The 19153-nt window shown below is 36.6% G+C and overlaps 1 long non-coding RNA gene across 4 annotated transcripts in view; it reads left to right on the forward strand.

The window, feature by feature from the left end:
• LOC132597519 (uncharacterized) overlaps positions 1–19153 on the forward strand; it is a 180241-nt gene that overhangs the window by 22436 nt on the left and 138652 nt on the right. For all 4 annotated transcript variants that reach the window (XR_009564438.1, XR_009564441.1, XR_009564439.1 and 1 more), the window contains exon 3: positions 19026–19096. This is a non-coding gene — a long non-coding RNA (uncharacterized lncRNA). The remainder of the gene's footprint in view (positions 1–19025; positions 19097–19153) is intronic.

The raw sequence follows: 19153 nt of genomic DNA on the forward strand, positions 1-19153 counted from the left end.
GTTGCTTTTCTATACACTAATAATGAACTATCAGAAACAGAAAGCAAGAAAATGATACAGTTTAAATCACACACAAAAAATGAATAAAATATCTAGGCATAAACTTAACTGGGAATGTGAAAGATCTATACTCTGAAAACTATAAAACATTGATGAAGAAATTTGAAAGTGATAGAAAGAAATGGAAAGATATCCCATGATCATGGATTAGAAGAATTAATATTGTCAAAATGTCCACACTACTCAGAGCAATCTGCAGATTTAATGCAATCCCTATCAAAATACACATGCCATTTTACACAGAACTAGAACAAATAATCCTAAAATTTATATGGAAACAAAAAAGGCACAAAATTTCAAAAGCAATCCTGAAGGAAAAGATTGGAGACATAACCCACCCAGAATTCCAACAATACTACAAAGCTACAGTCATCAGAACTGTATGGTACTGGCACAAAATCAGACATATAGATCAATGGAATAGAATAGAGAGCCCAGAAGTAAACCCATGCACACATGGTCAACTTTTCTTTTGCAGTTCTTATTGGGTAATTTCCATTATTCTATCTTCCAGGTCATTTATGTGTTCTTCTGTATCACTTAGTCTGCTATTAATTTCTTCTAGTGTGTTTTCAATCTCAGTTACTCAATTCCTCATTTCTGTGTTGGTCTTTTTTATGTTTTCTAGTTTCTTGTTAAAATCCTCACCGTGTTCATCTATTCTTTTCCCTAACTCAGTTAACATTCTTATTACCAATGCTTTGAGTTCTTAATCTGGTAAATTATTTTTGTTTTCATTATTTATTTTTTCAGGGATTTCCTCTTGCTTTTTCAATTTTGACCAGTTCCTCTGCCTTTTCATTTTGCCTAACTTTCTCAGCCTCTATGAATTTAGGCGCAATAGTCACCTATTGCAGTCTTGAAGGGGTGTTCTTATGTGGGAGCATCTCTATACAGACTCATGTGCCCAGTGCCTTTGGTGCAGGGCTGGATTTGACATGGACACAGTCACATCTTTCCTCAAGGGGCACTAGCAGCTATCTCCTGGGTTAAGGGGTGGGGCTGGAGATGGAGGGGCTAGAGCTGGAGTTGGGTGAGGGATGGGACTTCCCCTCTGCTCAGTGGCTGTCACCACCCTATCAGGGGTGGGGTCTGATCCCAAGTTGCTGGAGCAGAAGCCTTGAGGGTCAGCACATGCTGGCTGTGTAAATTGTTCTTATAATAAAGATATACTGTGCAAAATGGAAGCTAGATAAAGTATTTGGATTTTCAATTGAATTTTAAAAAATGGATATGCCATAACTACACACACGTACAATTAAATATATATGCATATATTTACATATATATACATGTGTACATATAGGTATATGATGTCTAGGAATGGATAGAACATAGTAATTTGTACCCAGTATTTCATGATTTTTAGATCAAGAGCCTTGATCTGGTAGAGGCTCAATCATTTGTCTAGAATATTTATAAATGGTGTTGTGAATACCTGGGGACACATAATGTACTATTGTGATGTTAGTAGCCATTCATAATTATTACCTATATATATTATTTTATCAGGAGTTTGCAAAGCCTAATTATTATTTTATAGATATTTAGTAGATCATATAATTTCATAAAGAGAAAATGTCTCTCATGAACTATTTCACTCTGAAATGTACAAGAATAGTAGGTGAAATGCTTTATTGTTTTTCTTTATTCACAAAATTTTATAGTAGTGAATGCTTTCCCTAAATCTTCAAAAGTTTACTATTTAAAACTGTATTTCTGATCTCCTGGCTTTATTCTATTTCATATATTTTAGGTATTGAAATATTGGTTATCAGTGCCAAAATTGTAACCTTTATGTTCAATGAGAGCCTGCTCTAATTGGCTTTTGAATCTGGTTGATATAATTTCAATAGTTTTTGATAGCTTATATACATAAAAATGCATATTTTCAGAATAACAGTACCAGCAATATTGTGAAAAATGGTTATAATATTTTTCAGATTTTCTTGTCCTTACAAAGGCATTTCCTTTTATTAAGTCTAAGTTAGTATGTCCTGGTTTACAAAACACTCTAAGTATGAACAAATTATTGTTTCAAATTCACTTGATATGTTTTATCTCTTTATAGTAATGCCCCCCCAGTCAATACCAGTTTGTTTCCTTTTTTCTATATAAATTGTTTATTCTCCTTATACTATTTTTATAATTATGTTAAGCATTTACACATTTTCAAAGAAAATATACAAATTATAGAAATATTTAATATTTTCAACCATTTCAGACAATGTCAACATGTTTTTAATATGATAAAATTTAAATTCATCTATTTATTTGCAATGTATCATACTGTAGTTACCCTTAAGTCTGAAATAATCTCATTGCTTTGAAATCTATTTGTATACTCACTTTTTTATTTGACTTTCTTCACTTGGAGTACTTTTAAATGTGCTCTTCCCATTTGCTACTCCATCTTCACAATGTAATAAACTTTCAGTTTAAAAACTTTTAATTCATTCTCTCATCCTTTAACTATTGTCATCGTATCTTTTACTTATACATACATTATAAAACTTGTATTGCAATAGCATTATTTTTGTCTTAAGTAGTCAGTTGCCTTTTAAGGAAATAATTGTAAAATTGTGTGTATATGCACTTTATATTTTATCAACTTACTATTTCTCATTCTCGTCATTCCTTTTGTAAAAGCTAATTTCCATTTTGTGTCATTTCACTTCAGTCTAAGCAACCACCTTTAGCATTCCTTTTAGTGTAGACAGACTAGCAGCAAATTCTCTTAAGTTTCATTTGTCTGAAAATCTCATTATTTCAGCCAAATACTTAAGATTATTCTTCCAATTTTTTTTCCTGCACTTTAGAGATGTCATTTAATGATGTTTTAGCCTCCATAGTCTCTGATGAGACATCAGTGGTCGTTCATATTATTATATTTATGGAGGTGATGTGTTTTCTCCCCTTTGGCACACTTCAAAATTTCCTCTCTCTCCAAGCAAGACTTCCTCTCTATCCTTGAAGTTTGATTAGTGTGTACTTAGATGTATTTAATATTTAGTGGGCTTTGGCTTTATTGAGCTTCCATTTTGTTTCTCTTATCCCCTTGTGATATTTCAATTATATATGAGATATTATCTGATTCTCCTTGGTCATAACACTTATTTACCATTGAAGAATATAACTTATGAGTGATTTTAACCAGAACACAGACATACTAATACACCCTGAGAAGAACCTGTACAGACCTGATGATTCCAATAACTGTAAATCTGTTTCAAATAAGGACTCAAATGTCTCAAAATTTTGTGTGCATGATTCTGTAATTAATGTCCAATATATTTATGTAACAAACAGACATGTGCACCAACATTTCACTCCACAGGATGCTATAAATTCATAAATATCCCCTACTGTCTTCAAAAGCTCTTCTAGAAATTAAACTCTTACTTTGTATTAGGACTCTTTCAGTTCAAATTTAAGATACTATGGGCAAGCCAAAGTCTACTTATCATAATTAGCTTAGTGTGTTTAATTTTGCTGGTTTTACTTTGGGGATCTTTGACAGTTTAAGAAACTGTCTTCCCCTTAAAATTTTTTAATGAATTATTTATTATAATTTCTTAAAGGCTATACTTTTTTATTATATCTCTATTTTCAAACTCTGTCAAAAGCATTTTAAATAAGTTAAATCTATGCACTCTGTATTATTATTATTCGTATTTCACATATCAGAAAACTGACTCCAAAAAAATTATATATAACTTTCAAAGCTAGATAACTAATAAATAGACTGGGATATGAATTAAACGTTTCTTATTCTAGGGTTTCCAATCTTACCAATTACAATATAATGCCCTTGTGGAGAAAGAAATTAAAGCAGCTGGCTTGTAATCTGGGGAAGGGGTGCTACTGGGGAAAGAATGAGGGGTTTCAGTCTAATGTCCTTATAAACATGCTGATAACTGACCTCCTGATAGAAACACTAATGATATTGGTTAGGAGAACACTTATCTGTGGAAACCTCCTAATAGAATGTCCCTGGTTTGTAATTGCTTATGACAAACAATCCTAGAATCTGTGGATTTATGGGTCATCATTCTCCAGAAAATCTCAAGTAAGGTATATAGAAACCTGGGTATAAAAGTGAGGTGTTTCATAACCTAAATTCTCTTTGTGTGGTGTCTGAGAAACCTCACTTAGAGATCGTGTCTAGCACCGTGGGGTGCATCTGATGAAGGAAGAAAGGGAACCAGAAGCCACGTGCTGTAACCCAGACCCCCTTCTGCTTTTTCACTGCCTCTTGTGCCTTATGTCATTGAAGTGGTTCGTAAAGATCTACCCTAGATTAGATTTCTGATTCACATGTCTTATTTTGCAGTTTAATTCTTTGTTAATATCTCACCTTATGTGGCAGAAGGGAGTTTGCATATGTGGTTAAGTTAAGGGTGTTAGGATGGAGAGCTTATCCTGGATTTTCGGAGTGAGAGGAGGTAATATAGTCATGAGGGTCTTTGTAAGGGGGAGTCAAAGAAGGAGCCGTCGTGAGGAAAGCAGAGTCCTTGTGATGCAATGACAAGCAGTGGAGATGGGAGTTGCCAGAAACCAGGAATGAGGCAGCCTCTAGAACCTGGGAAAAGGTAAAGAAGCAAACTTTCCCCCAGAGCCTCAGAAGGGACAGAGCCTTGCCAGAAAGGCTTTTGACCTCCCGGACCATAAAATAATAAGTTTGTGTTGTTTTAAGTCACTGAGTTTGTGGCTTTTTTTAATATATCAGCAATAGGAATCTAATGCAGGTGCATGTTGCGTTTGGTAATTACATGGGTATCAACTAAGTCTGCTTTTCTTCCAGTTTTAATTGGCCATGCTAAGTGAAAATTTGGGATTGCCTGAGCCCCCCTCTGTTGTAACCATCAAACACTACAGAATTCCAGGATAACAAGAGAAAGGGCTCAGACACAAGTTTGATGTTCACTTTTCTTTATGACGTTCCTAGACGTTTTCTAGGGATTAATAGACCGTTGAAGAGTAAACGTATGGTTCTTGTTGCCTCCGACGTATTTGATGTGGTAAAGCTGAATAGGAACAGCAAAAGCTCGAGGAGCACTGATGCACCATCGAGAACTGGATAAACCTTCTCTTCCGTTGTGATTTAGATATGCAGCCAAGCACAGTTTGCAGTCTCATGGAATGGAAATGAGTTGATGATTGGCCTCCTCAGTTCAAGAGGAGTTAAGGACCATAGGTACCCATATGACATATATAAGGCTGGTTGATGAATCCAAGTAAAATGGAAGGCCCAGCCCAACCTGTGAGCTTTCTGGGAATTACATGGACTAGATTAAATGGGCATAATCTTCAAATTGTGAGAAGTACTTTGTTCTCTGTCCCAGACCCTGCCAACAAGCAAGAAGCCCAGGTACTACTCAGGTTTTGAAGAAATCATACTCTTCATACAAGAATCCTTTTAAGTTCTATCCACAAAGTCAGTAGGAAAAGAATCTGACAAAGCAACAATAGCAAAAACAATCCAAAATAACTCTTCAGGGGTCCGGAAGTGAAACAGCATTAAGAGGTTTATGGAGGGCTTCCCTGGTGGCGCAGTGGTTGAGAGTCCGCCTGCTGATGCAGGAAACGCGGGTTCGTGCCCCGGTCCGGGAGGATCCCACATGCCGCGGAGCGGCTGGGCCCATGAGCCATGGCCGCTGAGCCTGCGCGTCCGGAGCCTGTGCTCCGCAACGCGAGAGGCCACAACAGTGAGAGGCCCGGGTACCGAGGAAAAAAAAAAAAAGATAATAAGTGTGAAATAAAGGGAAAGAGCATACTGACAGCAAAGATAGTCACAAGGAGATTGAAATCCCCCAAAAGGATGCAATCACACTCTTTCCACATCAGCACTTCAGAGTGAGGGAATAAACCCTTATTTCTGTCTCTTATATTGAGTATTGACTAATAGCCAGTGTTGGGAGAAACCCTGGTTGGATTTCCGTCTGGTGGAAGAAGAGTGGATTTCTACCGATTTTAAGCACTTCTTAAAGGTTCTACCTGGTGAGTCTGAGGAGAAGATGTGAGGCAGCACATCTGACAATGGAAAGTCAAGTGAATGGGATAAAGTAGAGGATGCAATAGAGCAGAACCTCTTTATCCTTCAGGCGGTAAGTCAAGATACGATGTTGCTAAAACAGCTGCCTTCCAGATGAAGCCATATTCAGAGGTAAGATATACCCAAATGAAGGTTTGTTGGGTACCCACTATTTGGGAGTACAGACCATTTTCCCATATTTTACAATTTCTTAAATGTACGATGGGACAAAGTATGTGGTATTGTGATTGGCATCTGCCTCAGAGGGCCAAATGCTTGGTGGAGGTGTTAGCAGCTGGTCGTTGTATACTAAGTGATGCTGCAAAATGTTACTAAAGGCTTTTTATCATGAAGAAAAAGACATTTTAGTCTAAGCAGGGCCATCAGAAGGAGCTCTCTTTAAGAATGGAGAGACTGCACAGTTCTCATTAAATGGAAGGATCAATGACGACCGTATTCATACACGGCAGAAATTCTGGGAGGAGCTCCTAAACTCTCCCAGGAAGAACCGTTAAATACTGGAATCACAACAAAGTCTGATGTTTGCAAAGTTCTGCGTCTTAGAGAACCCAGTAAAGGCATGTATGTAGCTATGGGCAAATTTTGATAAGATTAAAGAGTCATGTACCAAAATGTTCATTGCAGCTCTATTTACAATAGCCTGGAGATGGAAACAACCTAAGTGTCCATCATCGGATAAATGGATAAAGAAGATGTGGCACATATATACAATGGAATATTACTCGCCCATAAAAAGAAAGGAAATTGAGCTATTTGTAATGAGGTGGATAGACCTAGAGTCTGTCATACAGAGTGAAGTAAGTCAGAAAGGGAAAGACAAATACCGTATGCTAACACATATATATGGAATTTAAGAAAAAAAAAATGTCATGAAGAACCTAGGGGTAAGACGGGAATAAACACACAGACCTACTAGAGAACGGACTTGAGGATATGGGGAGGGGGAAGGGTAAACTGAGACAAAGTGAGAGAGCAACATGGACATTTATACACTACCAAATGTAAAATAGCTAGCTAGTGGGAAGCAGCCGCATAGCACAGGGATATCAGCTCGGTGCTTTGTGACCACCTGGAGGGGTGGAATAAGGGAGGGTGCGAGGGAGGGGGACACAAGAGGGAAGAGATATGGGAACATATGTATATGTATAACTGATTTGCTTTGTTATAAAGCAGAAACTAACACACCATTGTAAAGCAATTATACTCCAATAAAGAAAAAAAATTGATAAGGTTAAATTATAGATCATCATTGTAGAGTGTGGCTTTCGTGGTGTTCTAATGGCCCAAGTGCCACAGATAAGAATGATATTCATCTTCCCTTTGTTGTTCATTTGAGCCTTTCCATTATGTATATCCTGGACCTGGTGAGGCAACAGGTTAGGAGTGAAAGAAAAGGGCACAATACAGCATATCCTTATGGGGGATAGATGGGCCATGCTATATAATGACAGGAGGAAGCTGCTATCTGTTAAAACCCTACAGTGTTACCTGCAAAATAGTTATGACCACAAACCACAGAGAATACAGACTTGACTGGAAGGTTGCCTGTAGTCACCACCCCAGTTATTTCTAATATGGAAAAAGTTGCTTCAGTTGCGAAAGGATGGAATATATGACTGTAATCCTAATTTACATACCGTGTAAAAATACGACTTTATTTGTTATAGCAACATGTTAACAAAGAGTTTTAAGTTCTCTTACTTGGAAACCTGATTTCTGCACACCATGATCCCAGGATGAGAAAATATTTTTGGAAGCTGAGATGAAGTCTTGAATTGATACAATACCTATGGAAACCAGTTGAAATGCATGTAGCTTTAGGAAGATTATACAATCAAATGCCTCCAATAATAGAAAGATTCAGTAAATGTGGATAAGAGAGGATAAACAGTAATTCAGCTGATTAAAGAATATCAGTACACCTATGAAGAAATATAAATAACAGTTCACATGTTTTGTAGAGGAAATTCCTGCTCCCCTTTGGAAAACAAATTCTGGTGATGACCCTTATGTTATGCCCTTATAGGAAGGTTGCTTCCAGAGTGAAAAAAAGGAGGAATGTGATCCAGTTTAATCTCATTGACAACATCATAAAGGAACCTAAGGACTAGTAGTCTGAGGATGTTTGCCAGGAGAAGGGTCCTTATTTATGGAAATCTTTTTTTTTTTTTGCTGTGCTGTGTGGCTTTTAGCTTGTGGGATCTTAGTTCCCTCCTAATAGGGTATATCTGATGAAAGATGGTGGCCAGTAAATAAACCCCGAATCTATAGTGTATTTGGCTTAACCCCTTGAAAAATGTCAAAAATGCTGCGGTGTAAAATGGAGATATTCATGAGATAATCATTCTCCACTAGGTGAGGTGAAGCCCTATGCCATGTACCTTAATAGAAACATTGTCTATTTGAGGTAAGCAAGCCCTTTCTGTTGTGGGAATGAAGAACCTGAAACCCAAACGTAATGTCTCAGATCACTTTCTGCTCTTGTGAGCCTGCCTGTGGCCGTGTGCACCTGGGAAATTAGTTGTAAAGCTTGAGTGACGGATGAGATCTCTGATCACATGAATCTGACTGTACAATCATATTGCTATGGATTGGGTTGTATCCCTGCCCCTCCAAATCCATATATTGAAGCCCTAACCCCCAGTGTGGGTGTTTGGGGATGAAGCTTTTGGAGGCAATAAGGGTTAGGATAAGCTCTTCGGAATCAGTGATCCTGTAGGAAAAGACACCATAGAATTTGTTCTCTCGCTTCCTGCCTTGTGAGGTCACAGCAAAAAGGCAGCTTTCTACAAGCCAGGAAGAGAACGCTCACAGGGAACTAAGTCTTCTGGTACCTTGATCTTGGGCTTCCTAGTCTCCAGAACCCTGAGAAAATAAATGTCTGTCTTTAAGCCACCCAGTCTAGGGTATTTTGTTACGGGAGTTGGAGCCGACCAAGACTTTTATCTTTAGTTATCTCAGTAACGCTGAAATCTGTGGATCCTTGATCAGTTCATGAAAATTCTTAGTCTTTGTGTGCTTCTTACACTCCTTTCTGATTTATCTTTTTTCTGCACCATTTTTCTCCCCATACCACAGTACAGCAGTATGCAGGCAGCACCTGACCTATCATTGAGTTCACTACTTTATTTTTTCAGCAATGCCTAATATGCTGTTAACCATTTCTACTGATTACTTAACTTCAGTTACTGTCATTTTCATTTTAGAATTTTAATTTGCTCCTTTTATTGTATCTGGTTTCTTGCTGAAATTTTAAAAATTATTTAATTCCTTCAACATATTAATCATACTTTTATAAGATTTCACATATCATAGAACCAGTATCTACATGTCATGTTTCTATGTGTATTGTCTGTTTTTCTCTCAGTTCCCAATAAACTGTTATCTTTTTATGTGCTTAGTTACATTTAATTGAGTGCTGACATTATATTTAAAAGAAATACGGATTAATTTGAGGCTCCGGATGTGGTTTTCCTTTGCTTCTGGCAGGAACAAATCTAGGAAAGATCAATTTAATTGAATCAGGAAATGAAATTATTTGAATGTTGTTATTTGAGGTCATATTACTCTGAGGATATCTTAGTGTGCATAGGCTGCTGAAACAAAATACCATAGACTTGGTGGCTTAAACAAGAGAGATTTATTTCTCATAGTTCTAGAGGCTGAGAAGTCCACCATAAAAGCGCCAGGAGATTTGGTCCTGGGTGAGGGCCCTCTTCCTGGCTTGCAGATGGTGCCTTCTTGCCATGTGCTCACATGACCGATTCTTTACATGCATGCAGGGAGAGGTGGCGGGGAGAAAGAGAGAGAAAGCTTTATGAGGGCACTGAACCCATCTACAGGGCCCCATCCTCATGACCTCATTTAAATGTATCTCCCCAAAGGCCCATCTCCAAATACCATCATGTTGGGAGTTAGGGCTCTAGCATATGAATTTTGCGAGGACACAATTCAGCCTATGGCATAGCTCCTCAGTTTTCTCATTAAAACCCTGGGTTCCTTACTAAGCTTTCTAACTTCTTACAGTTTCTGAAAGTTAATGTTTGCCCCCTCAGCTCAGCCTCTCATTTTCCCAACTCTGTTTTTTGCTTCATAAAATATCGACTCGAGGAGAAACCTGAACCAACGTCAGGTTCGTATGTCCTAGCTTCTCTCATCTTTCTCTTTTTCCTAAGAATTCCCTGAGCACTGAATTCCTGTGCAGTCAGCAGTGTGTTGGAGCATGCTGGGGAGAGCTTCAGTTTTATAGGGTAATCAGGTTAGACGTTTGCCAGATGCTACAGTACTTCATTTTGCTCCCCATGAATCGTGTCATTATTCTGCTTTCAACAGTACTGACCCCAGCTCTATGAGGTGGGATGGGTATCATTCCCATATTGCAGGTGATGAGCCCGTGACTTAGAAATCTGAAATAATTTTCCCAAAGTTGCATGTCATGAGACCACAAATTTAGTTCTGTCAGACTTCCCTTCTACAAAAAGCCTCACACTGAACTAAAACATAAAGATGCAATGAATTATACATAAAATCAGTATACTATGCTGAGCCTTAACTCAATATCATATGTTATAGAGGTTTTCCTGATTTCAGCAATAACTTTGAAAGTCTCACCAACAAGAGAAATATTTAAATTCACGTGTTATAAATATGCCCCTCAAAAATTTATTCTTTATATTAGCATTACCAATCATTAAAATTCTGAGTTTACGTGAAATAACCTTCTGATTTCCTTATCATGCACTATTTTCAGTACCAATAATGAAAACTGAGAACTTGGAAAAACCAAAGCTACTGAAATCTTAGTCTTATTAACACCTAATTTAGATTTTTCTCATCTCCATTTCCTTTGAGGTTTTTTTTGGGGGGGGAATATTCTTTTTCATTCTTCCTCCCACTTCCCTAAACCTCTTTTTAAACTAAACTTTAAAAAATTATCCTGTCATCAATTAAAATCCTTTTTAATCTCATACTCATTATGACAAGAAAGTAAAGTGTTTTATGAACTAATAAATGATTAATGAGACATGCCTGAAAGAATGTTTGTCGCTCAAAAGCATAATAGAGCTAGAAGCAAAACTTAGGCATGAATGAATCCACACGGATATATACTTAGGATAAATAGCCATTTATTTGCTTTGAAAAACAGTTTACTGCACCTAATACTTGTGAACTAGCATATTCTACTCTGCAAATGATACAAATGTTATCAATGTGCTAAGGTACTAAAACTTCTAGCCTTGTAAATAGACTTGTAAATTCAAACAGAAGCAGAAGCATTTGGTTGTAGGTTTCAGTGCACACAGGAATTAAATTTTTCTCTAAGAAAATAGAAATCTCGGTGTTCTACTTGTTAACCCAACCAAATGAAATTTTGTGGTAGGTGTGAAGTGCATTCACTAAGACCAGCTGGAAGACATTTTCTCACTTGGCCCAAGAAACTTACTGTTAATTGTGCCTCTGCTCTTCCATGCGGAAGAGCCGATATTGACAACTTGTACGTACCATGCAGAGTATAGGCAAAGCATATCTCAGGAATGTCAGATGGCAAGGATATGATAGTACCATGAGGAATTTACCAGAAAAGAAATTTTAAAATGCACACTGGTAATTTTTAATGCCTAGGAATGCTTAAATCATGCCCAGTTGCTGTTGGTCTAATATGAATATTCATTCCTTGATACCACTATTTCCACAGTCTTTCTGTGGCAAAGATACGTTCCCCTCCCCCTTGCCCAAAGACGTTATTTCCTTTCATAACCAAACATGTTACAGACCTTACCAAATATATTTTTATATTTCCTCAAACAAAAATATGTATTATTTGTCTTGAATTTCCCCACAATGCTGTTTCCCTTTTTTTAAAAAACAAATAGCTTATATGTTGATGCTATAATTGCTGTTTCATGTCTGATCCTGTTGAGAAAACAAAACAGAATAAATAAAAGACTGATGCTTTCTTCCTTCTAATGAACACTTTTTTACAGCAGTAAATAGAAATCAGATTTCTGAACACTCCACTTTCCAAGCGTATTAAAATTAACAAGTTATTATATAACAGAGCTATTAAGTAAAAGAAATACATTTAATCAATAATAGGGCTCCCACTTCCATTAATCAATCAACGCTCTCTTGAGTACAGCTGTTTTTGACTCCTTAGTATCTTCTGTTTTCAATACTTTATTAACAAACTTATATTAGGAAGCAAAGGAAAGTATAATTACTTATCTCTACATTCAGTTGGGGTAATTATTAATAATTCGTTATTTTTATTCATGATGAACAGATTTTAAAACTAAAATCAAAACTTTCAAACTTACAATTTTGACTTATTCTACTTTATTCAAATACAAAATGAAAGGGAAGTAGTCTCAGGATCAACTTATTAAGACCTAAGAACACTTGGGGAAAATGACATTCACTGCAAACATATTTCAAACATTTGTAATCATTCCATTGGGCATTTTAGATAAATAGAAATTAATTAAGAGTCACAGTAATGGAGAATGAAATTCTCCAGCTGCACAATAGGCATATGATTTAATAGGAATGAAATGATTTTTGTTTGTTTTGTATTGTATCTCAGCCTGAACTGAAAGACCTAATTAAAGAATAAGGAATCATGCATGACACTGAAAGAGTTTTTTCTTTTTTTAATTTTATTTATTTATTTTGGGCTGCATTGGGTCTTTGTTGCTGCACATGGGCTTTCTCTAATTGTGGTGAGCGGTGGCTTCTCTTGTTGCTGAGCATGGGCTCTAGGCGCGCAGGCTTCAGTAGTTGTGGCTCACAGGCTTAGCTGCTCCGCGGCAGGCATGTGAGATCTTCCCGGACCAGGGCTCGAACCCGTGTACCCTGCATTGGCAGGCGGATTCTTAACCACTGCGCCACCAGGGAAGCCCCACTGAAAGAGTTTTGTTTGTGATAAGTTCACCTAACTCATAGATTCAACTGAATCTAATAGAGATCACAAAAGATTTTATAAATTAATATAATCTGTGAGGCATATAATAGTACTTTAATGATTTATAATAAATATGAACCATTAGGATATCTGAGCAGGAAACTTCAAAGAATGATCAAAAGTGGTACTCAGTTTATGATTAACATATAGAGAGATATGTGAAAAAATATGCAGTATAGCTATTTCTTAAAATACAAGAGATGGTTTGTGAATGGAGGTTTATACACTTTTGTTTTAAAGTTTAGAAAGTCAAAATAAGCTACGTAGAAAAAACAGTGGAATGAAATGTAACTGTCCATGTGTCCCCCAAGTATTCATATCCACCTGGAACTTGTGGTTGTGACTTTATTTGGAAACAGTCTTTACAGATGTAACTAGTTAAGATGAGGTCATACTGGAGCAGGGCAGGCCCTAAATCAATATGACTGGTGTCCTTCTAAGAAGATGAGGAGAGACAGACACAGAGACACACACAGGGGGAATGCAGTGTGCTGATGGATGCAGAGATGGGTGTGATGCATCTCCAAACCAAAGCGCCAAGGATTGCCAGCAGCCACCAGAAGCTAGGAGAGAGGCGAGGAATAGATTCTCCCTTAGGGCTCCTGGAAGGAACCATGCCTGCTGACACCTTGATCTCAGACTTCCAGCCTCCAGACCTGTGAGACAATAAATTGCTGTCATCTTAAGCCACCCAGTCTGTGACCACTTGTTAGGGCAGCCAGAAGAATACTAACGCAGCCCATCTACATGGAATAACCGTATTTTAGTTGGATCAGGCTCGGGTGGAACGTGGGCCACAGAAGCAGGTTCTGCCTTTCGCTGTGTTGGCTTTAGAAAATGGTGACCAGAACCTCTCAGCTCATATTAGCCTTTAGTTAGCAACCCAAGAAAAGAATGAAAGTTCCCTTCCTAATGGCACCAGATAAAAAGACTCCAGATAAGGACCGCTTGCCTGACTCAGTTCAAATGCACCTAAAATAGTCAAGATGGCCAAAGGAGGGATTTCCCTGGTGGTCCAGTGGTTAAGACTCCACTCTTCCACTGCAGGGGTCACGGGTTTGGTTCCTGGTCTGGGAACTAAGATCCCACATGCCATGCAGCACGGCCAAAAAAAAATAGATGGCCAAAGAATAAAGAATTCTAACTGCAAAGGTCTGAGGCACATTCTAAATTCTACAGCCTGGTGCTGCATTAGAGAAAAAAGGTGATTACCCTTAAAAAACTTATGCAGAATAGAATCCTCTTACCCCTGCTAAAATATTAGTAGATATTCACACTGTAAAAATGCTGGACAGTGATATTATATTGGAAGTTTTCTAATGTGATAGGATTATTGAAACACAAATGATTTATGCTCATTTGAACTCTTGAAGAAAGTTACAGAGAATTATTATTTCCTATTAAACAAACTCAAACATGTCCTCATAATAAGAGGATTAATTTCAGTCTCTGTAGAAAACTAGGGGAATTTACAGTTAAAAATAAATCAGGTGAAGAGAGAGCTAAAATCTCATCACTTTTTCTCATCTGATACTTTTTTATAGAGATATATTCTGTGGAACACTTTACCTATCTACTCCTTGCAAAAATATTTCCACCATTGTTTAGATCACAGATCACAAATTTAAATGATCACAAAAAATAGAAGTAACTAAAATGTATGTAATATATTTAAAATGTTCTTTGGATATTAGAGACAAGAACATACGTATATACACATACATATATAAAAATATGGTCAGCACTTTTGAGTTTTAGAGGAAATAGATACACAGCAATTTTACTGAAAATTTCCCATTTTAAAGGTTTATAGATAATTCTAATAGAAAATTCTTATAGATATTTCAAAGTCCTCCTTTTCTCCATCATTTTACAAATTCTGTTCCATATGTTTATATGCTGTTTGCATTTACATATCTTATTTGTAATATATTCCTAGTTGTGCATTTAAACTACGATATAGTGAAACATAGACAAATGTGTATTTGTATATACAAATTAAAATATCAAGCATATATTAATTTAGTGAAAGATTAATTTTTGTATAAATTTATATGATTACTAGGATAAATGAGTGATCAATAACTTCATTTTTTCACCAAATAAAATACTGTGATCACTGTTGCTTAGTAGAAGAAAAAATTGTGAGCTGAATCTCAAAAGATAGATCAGTGATAAGTGTATCTTGACATTTGTGAGAACACCTCGGCATCAAAGTGGGCATAGGGACAGAGTAAGAATGTAAAGAATAAATCTTCCTGGAAAAAGGGACTAGTGGGTTTGAAAAACAAAACAGAATAAAACTGAGAGCTCATAGCCAGGTGTAGGGGCTTAGAAAAGTTGTGCTGATTTTAGTTCTATTCCAAAGAACACTTGGAACCCTGTGGTGTGTGTTAAGAAAGAGAAGTGTGCGAATGTTATGCTAAAAGTATATATGAAGACTAGAACATAAGGAAGCAATGCAATTCCTAGAAACAAAACTGTTTCAAAATGATGCAGAATATTTCCATGATGAACATTCCTCAATCCTGCAGATGGGGGTGCTTCAGAGGCACTGCCCTTACATCACACTGAAACCTTTGTGTATGTACTAGTATCATATCTTCAGTTTATAATTTACTTGACTGGGACAATTTAATGTATGTTAAATGAACTCAGACCATTCCACTAGTAGTGGTATGTTAATACCACTTTAATCTTGCTGGGCTTTTAAACAACTAATTCATCAAAAGCATAAAATCCTTGCAACTAACCATAGAGTTTACTTAGTAAAAAGAAACTTTGGAAATGATTATTGAAATTCTTAGTATTATACATTGTAAAAATTCTCCTGTACTTAAAGTTTATAATGTTCTATCAAAAATTATTTTGGTATAATAATTAAAACCTATCTTTGGAAGACCCTTAAACCTAAAATGGGAAATAAATTCAACTCATTCCCACCTCATTTCTCTTTTTTAGTCTTCCCATCCTTTTGCTTACTATCTCTTCCAAATTTTGGCATTAAAACATAGGCAAATAATTTACAATATGTAGTTTTCCTCATTTGGATACCCTGCAAAATAAAGAAGCACATTCATATGCAACAATTACTAAATAAAGTGTGTTTCTGCATGAAGAGAGAAAGGCTCTGCCTCTTATCATTTCTGAGTAATTTCTCACTTAGTAAAACAGAGGGACTTCCCTGGTGGTCCAGTGGTAAAGAATCCACCTTACAATGCAGGGAACGCAGGTTCGACCCCTGGTCGGGGAACTAAGATCCCCCATGCCGCGTGGCAACTAAGCCTGCCTGCCTCAGCTAGAGCCCATGTGTCGCAATCTACAGAGCCCACGCTCTCTGGAGCCCGTGCACCACAACTAGAGAGAGAAAATCCGCATGCAACAACTAGAGAGAAGCCCGTGGGCTGCAGCGAAGAGCCCGCGCCACAAGAAGATCCCACATGCCTCAGCTAAGACCTGACGCAGCCAAAAAAAGAAAGAAAGAAAGAAAGAAAAAAACAAAACAGAGAAAGGACTCAAGGTTCCATGACGTGGCAAACAGTGTGATACTGGGATGGGGAGAAATTTATAGAAATAGCCAAGGAAATGTTTAGGGTCCAGGGCTCCATAATTTACTGTTAGAATAACTTAAAGTTACTACATTTAACAATTTTCCTACACATTCCAAACCAGAAATATTGCTAGCAAAGCTTCTGTGTCTGTCTGTATTTATCACAATACTGCTATGGAGAGATTTCTTTCTTTTTTCCCACTTCCTCTTCAATTTCTTCTTGATTCAAATATTTACAAAATGATGAGGGCAAAGGTAGGAAACGTGAAAAGCACATTAAGTATTCTTATTTCTCTAAGGCTCTAAAGCCCCTTGGGGAGGACCATTGACTAAAAACATGGATATTAATAACATATTTATATTTGCTTTTTAAGAGCATTTTTCAACATATTTCCTTTCCTGATATACTATAAGCTGCTTATAATATGAAAATTGCTCTCCATTTCTTGAACTAAATAAAGACTACAAATGGCCATGATCTCCATGGCTAAGGAGAACAGTCTTGGCATTAAATAGGATAACAATGAATTAAGGTTCATAATGGAGAATGTTAAAATGGTATAAAGAATAAAAAATAATCAAGATTTAAAGGAACAACTGAAGTTTCCCCTAAGAAGACTATCACAATTCTTATATCAAGTTATCTGGTTTTATTCTTTACTTGCCACTTGTTTGATGTTTATAATCCTAGCAGACAGCACAAACAAGCTAATGGTTGTACTCAGAGGACAGGACACGTCCTGACAATGATTTTGAGACCTTTTTTTTGGACAGTGAATTGTAACTTTTAAGAATTGGCTGTGTTTCAAATATACAATTATATGCTTAATGAATTCTGCACTAAAATTGTCTATATAGTTGACCTAGTCTCTTGATAATATACATAAATTAAGTATATTTTAAATGCATGCAAATATATTTCAAGATTTTAAATGAATCATAGAACAAAAGAAAATGGTATGAGATACTATAGCAATATTTGTGACATTTAAACATTGACAAAATGCAAGGCACTAAGATACGTGTTCTGGGGGTCCCAGAGATTGAAGAGATGTTCCTTTCTTTTAGGATCATTCCTTATTTTTCTTTTTGAAGGGTGAAACATTCTTATGAGAAAATGAAGTTTCTCCTGCTTAATATGAAGTGTAATAACCCAATTCCTGGTCTTTATGGAGAAAATCTTGTCATTAATATAATTTAAAGTTTGCCAATAATGTTACTCTATATCCATGTGTTGGTATTCAACTTGAGACTGTTAGGATAAAAATATACTGAATCAAAGCCACCTTGATGCGAAAGTGGTCGTGTGATGAATTGGGAGATTGGGATTGACATATATACACTAATATGTATAAAATGGATAACTAATAAGGACTTGCTGTATAAAAAAATAAAATAAATTTAAAAAAATAGCCACCTTGATGTGAGCTCAGATAACAGCAACAAAATATGTTTACTGATGTCCATAAATGTTCCACATGCTTAATAAATAAGTTCCTAACTTACTAATGGCTTATATCCTATTTTTTGTCATTGTACTCATCCCAGAGTTGCACACTTTATATGTTGAAGGAGGTTATTGTCAAGCTGGGAAAATAAATTGTTCCTAGAGCCTCCTCTGAAGACTTGAAAATCTGTACCATTTTTAAAAACCAATGATGCTTTGGAGGAATATTTAAAGGAAATAAAGCAATGTGGGAGCAACTTTATGAAGCAGCAGTTATGTCAAAGATTCCAGGATGGGGGGTTGACTCTCAAACAATTGAAATCTAGCGACTACACAAACATATATTGAGTACTCCGTGTGTCAGGGGCTGTTCTAACTCCTGGGGACATATATTTGAAAGTCCACAGAAGACTCTGGTATTTATTTAACTTTTACCCACAATGGCAGGGTAGCAGAGGATAAACAGTTAGATAAATAACTTTAAAAGAACATGGAAAATACGGGTAAGTGCTATCATTTAAAGAGAAATATTAGTGATGTAGTTAGTAATGTCAAACAGCAGTGATAAAAGAACAGCTTTACTTCGGTGATTAGTAAAGACCTTCCAGTATCTTTAACTAAAAAAAGGCAACTTCCAAAATTAAACAAACCAAAACAAAACAACACAAAATACAGGAAGAGCAGCCTGGTGGGTGAAGTAAAGAGCTAAACAGCCTCTAAACTGGAAATGACTTGGTAATTTTGGGAAACGCAGAAAAGTGTGGCTGAATCCCAGAGAGCAAGTAAACACATAAGGTTGGAGTCCTGGGCATGCCTCAGATCTGTGTGCTGTGAAGCCTGGATGCTGAATTTGGATTTATATGTCTTCTCTTTTGGAGAAGGAGCAAAGAGAGGATTTTAATCAGGAGAGCTGCATGCTTTCACTCATATATTTCATAAATTACTCTTGCAGGCATTTGGAGCACGGATGAATGAGGCACACCGAGAAAGAAGCAGACACGTTTTACTACTGCATCTGTCCAGGTGAGAGTAATGGTGAAAATAAGGAGAAGTTAACTTGCAATATGGTTCGAGCTGGAA

The sequence above is a fragment of the Globicephala melas genome, chromosome 6 (assembly GCF_963455315.2).
Source record: "Globicephala melas chromosome 6, mGloMel1.2, whole genome shotgun sequence".
NCBI lineage: Eukaryota > Metazoa > Chordata > Mammalia > Artiodactyla > Delphinidae > Globicephala > Globicephala melas.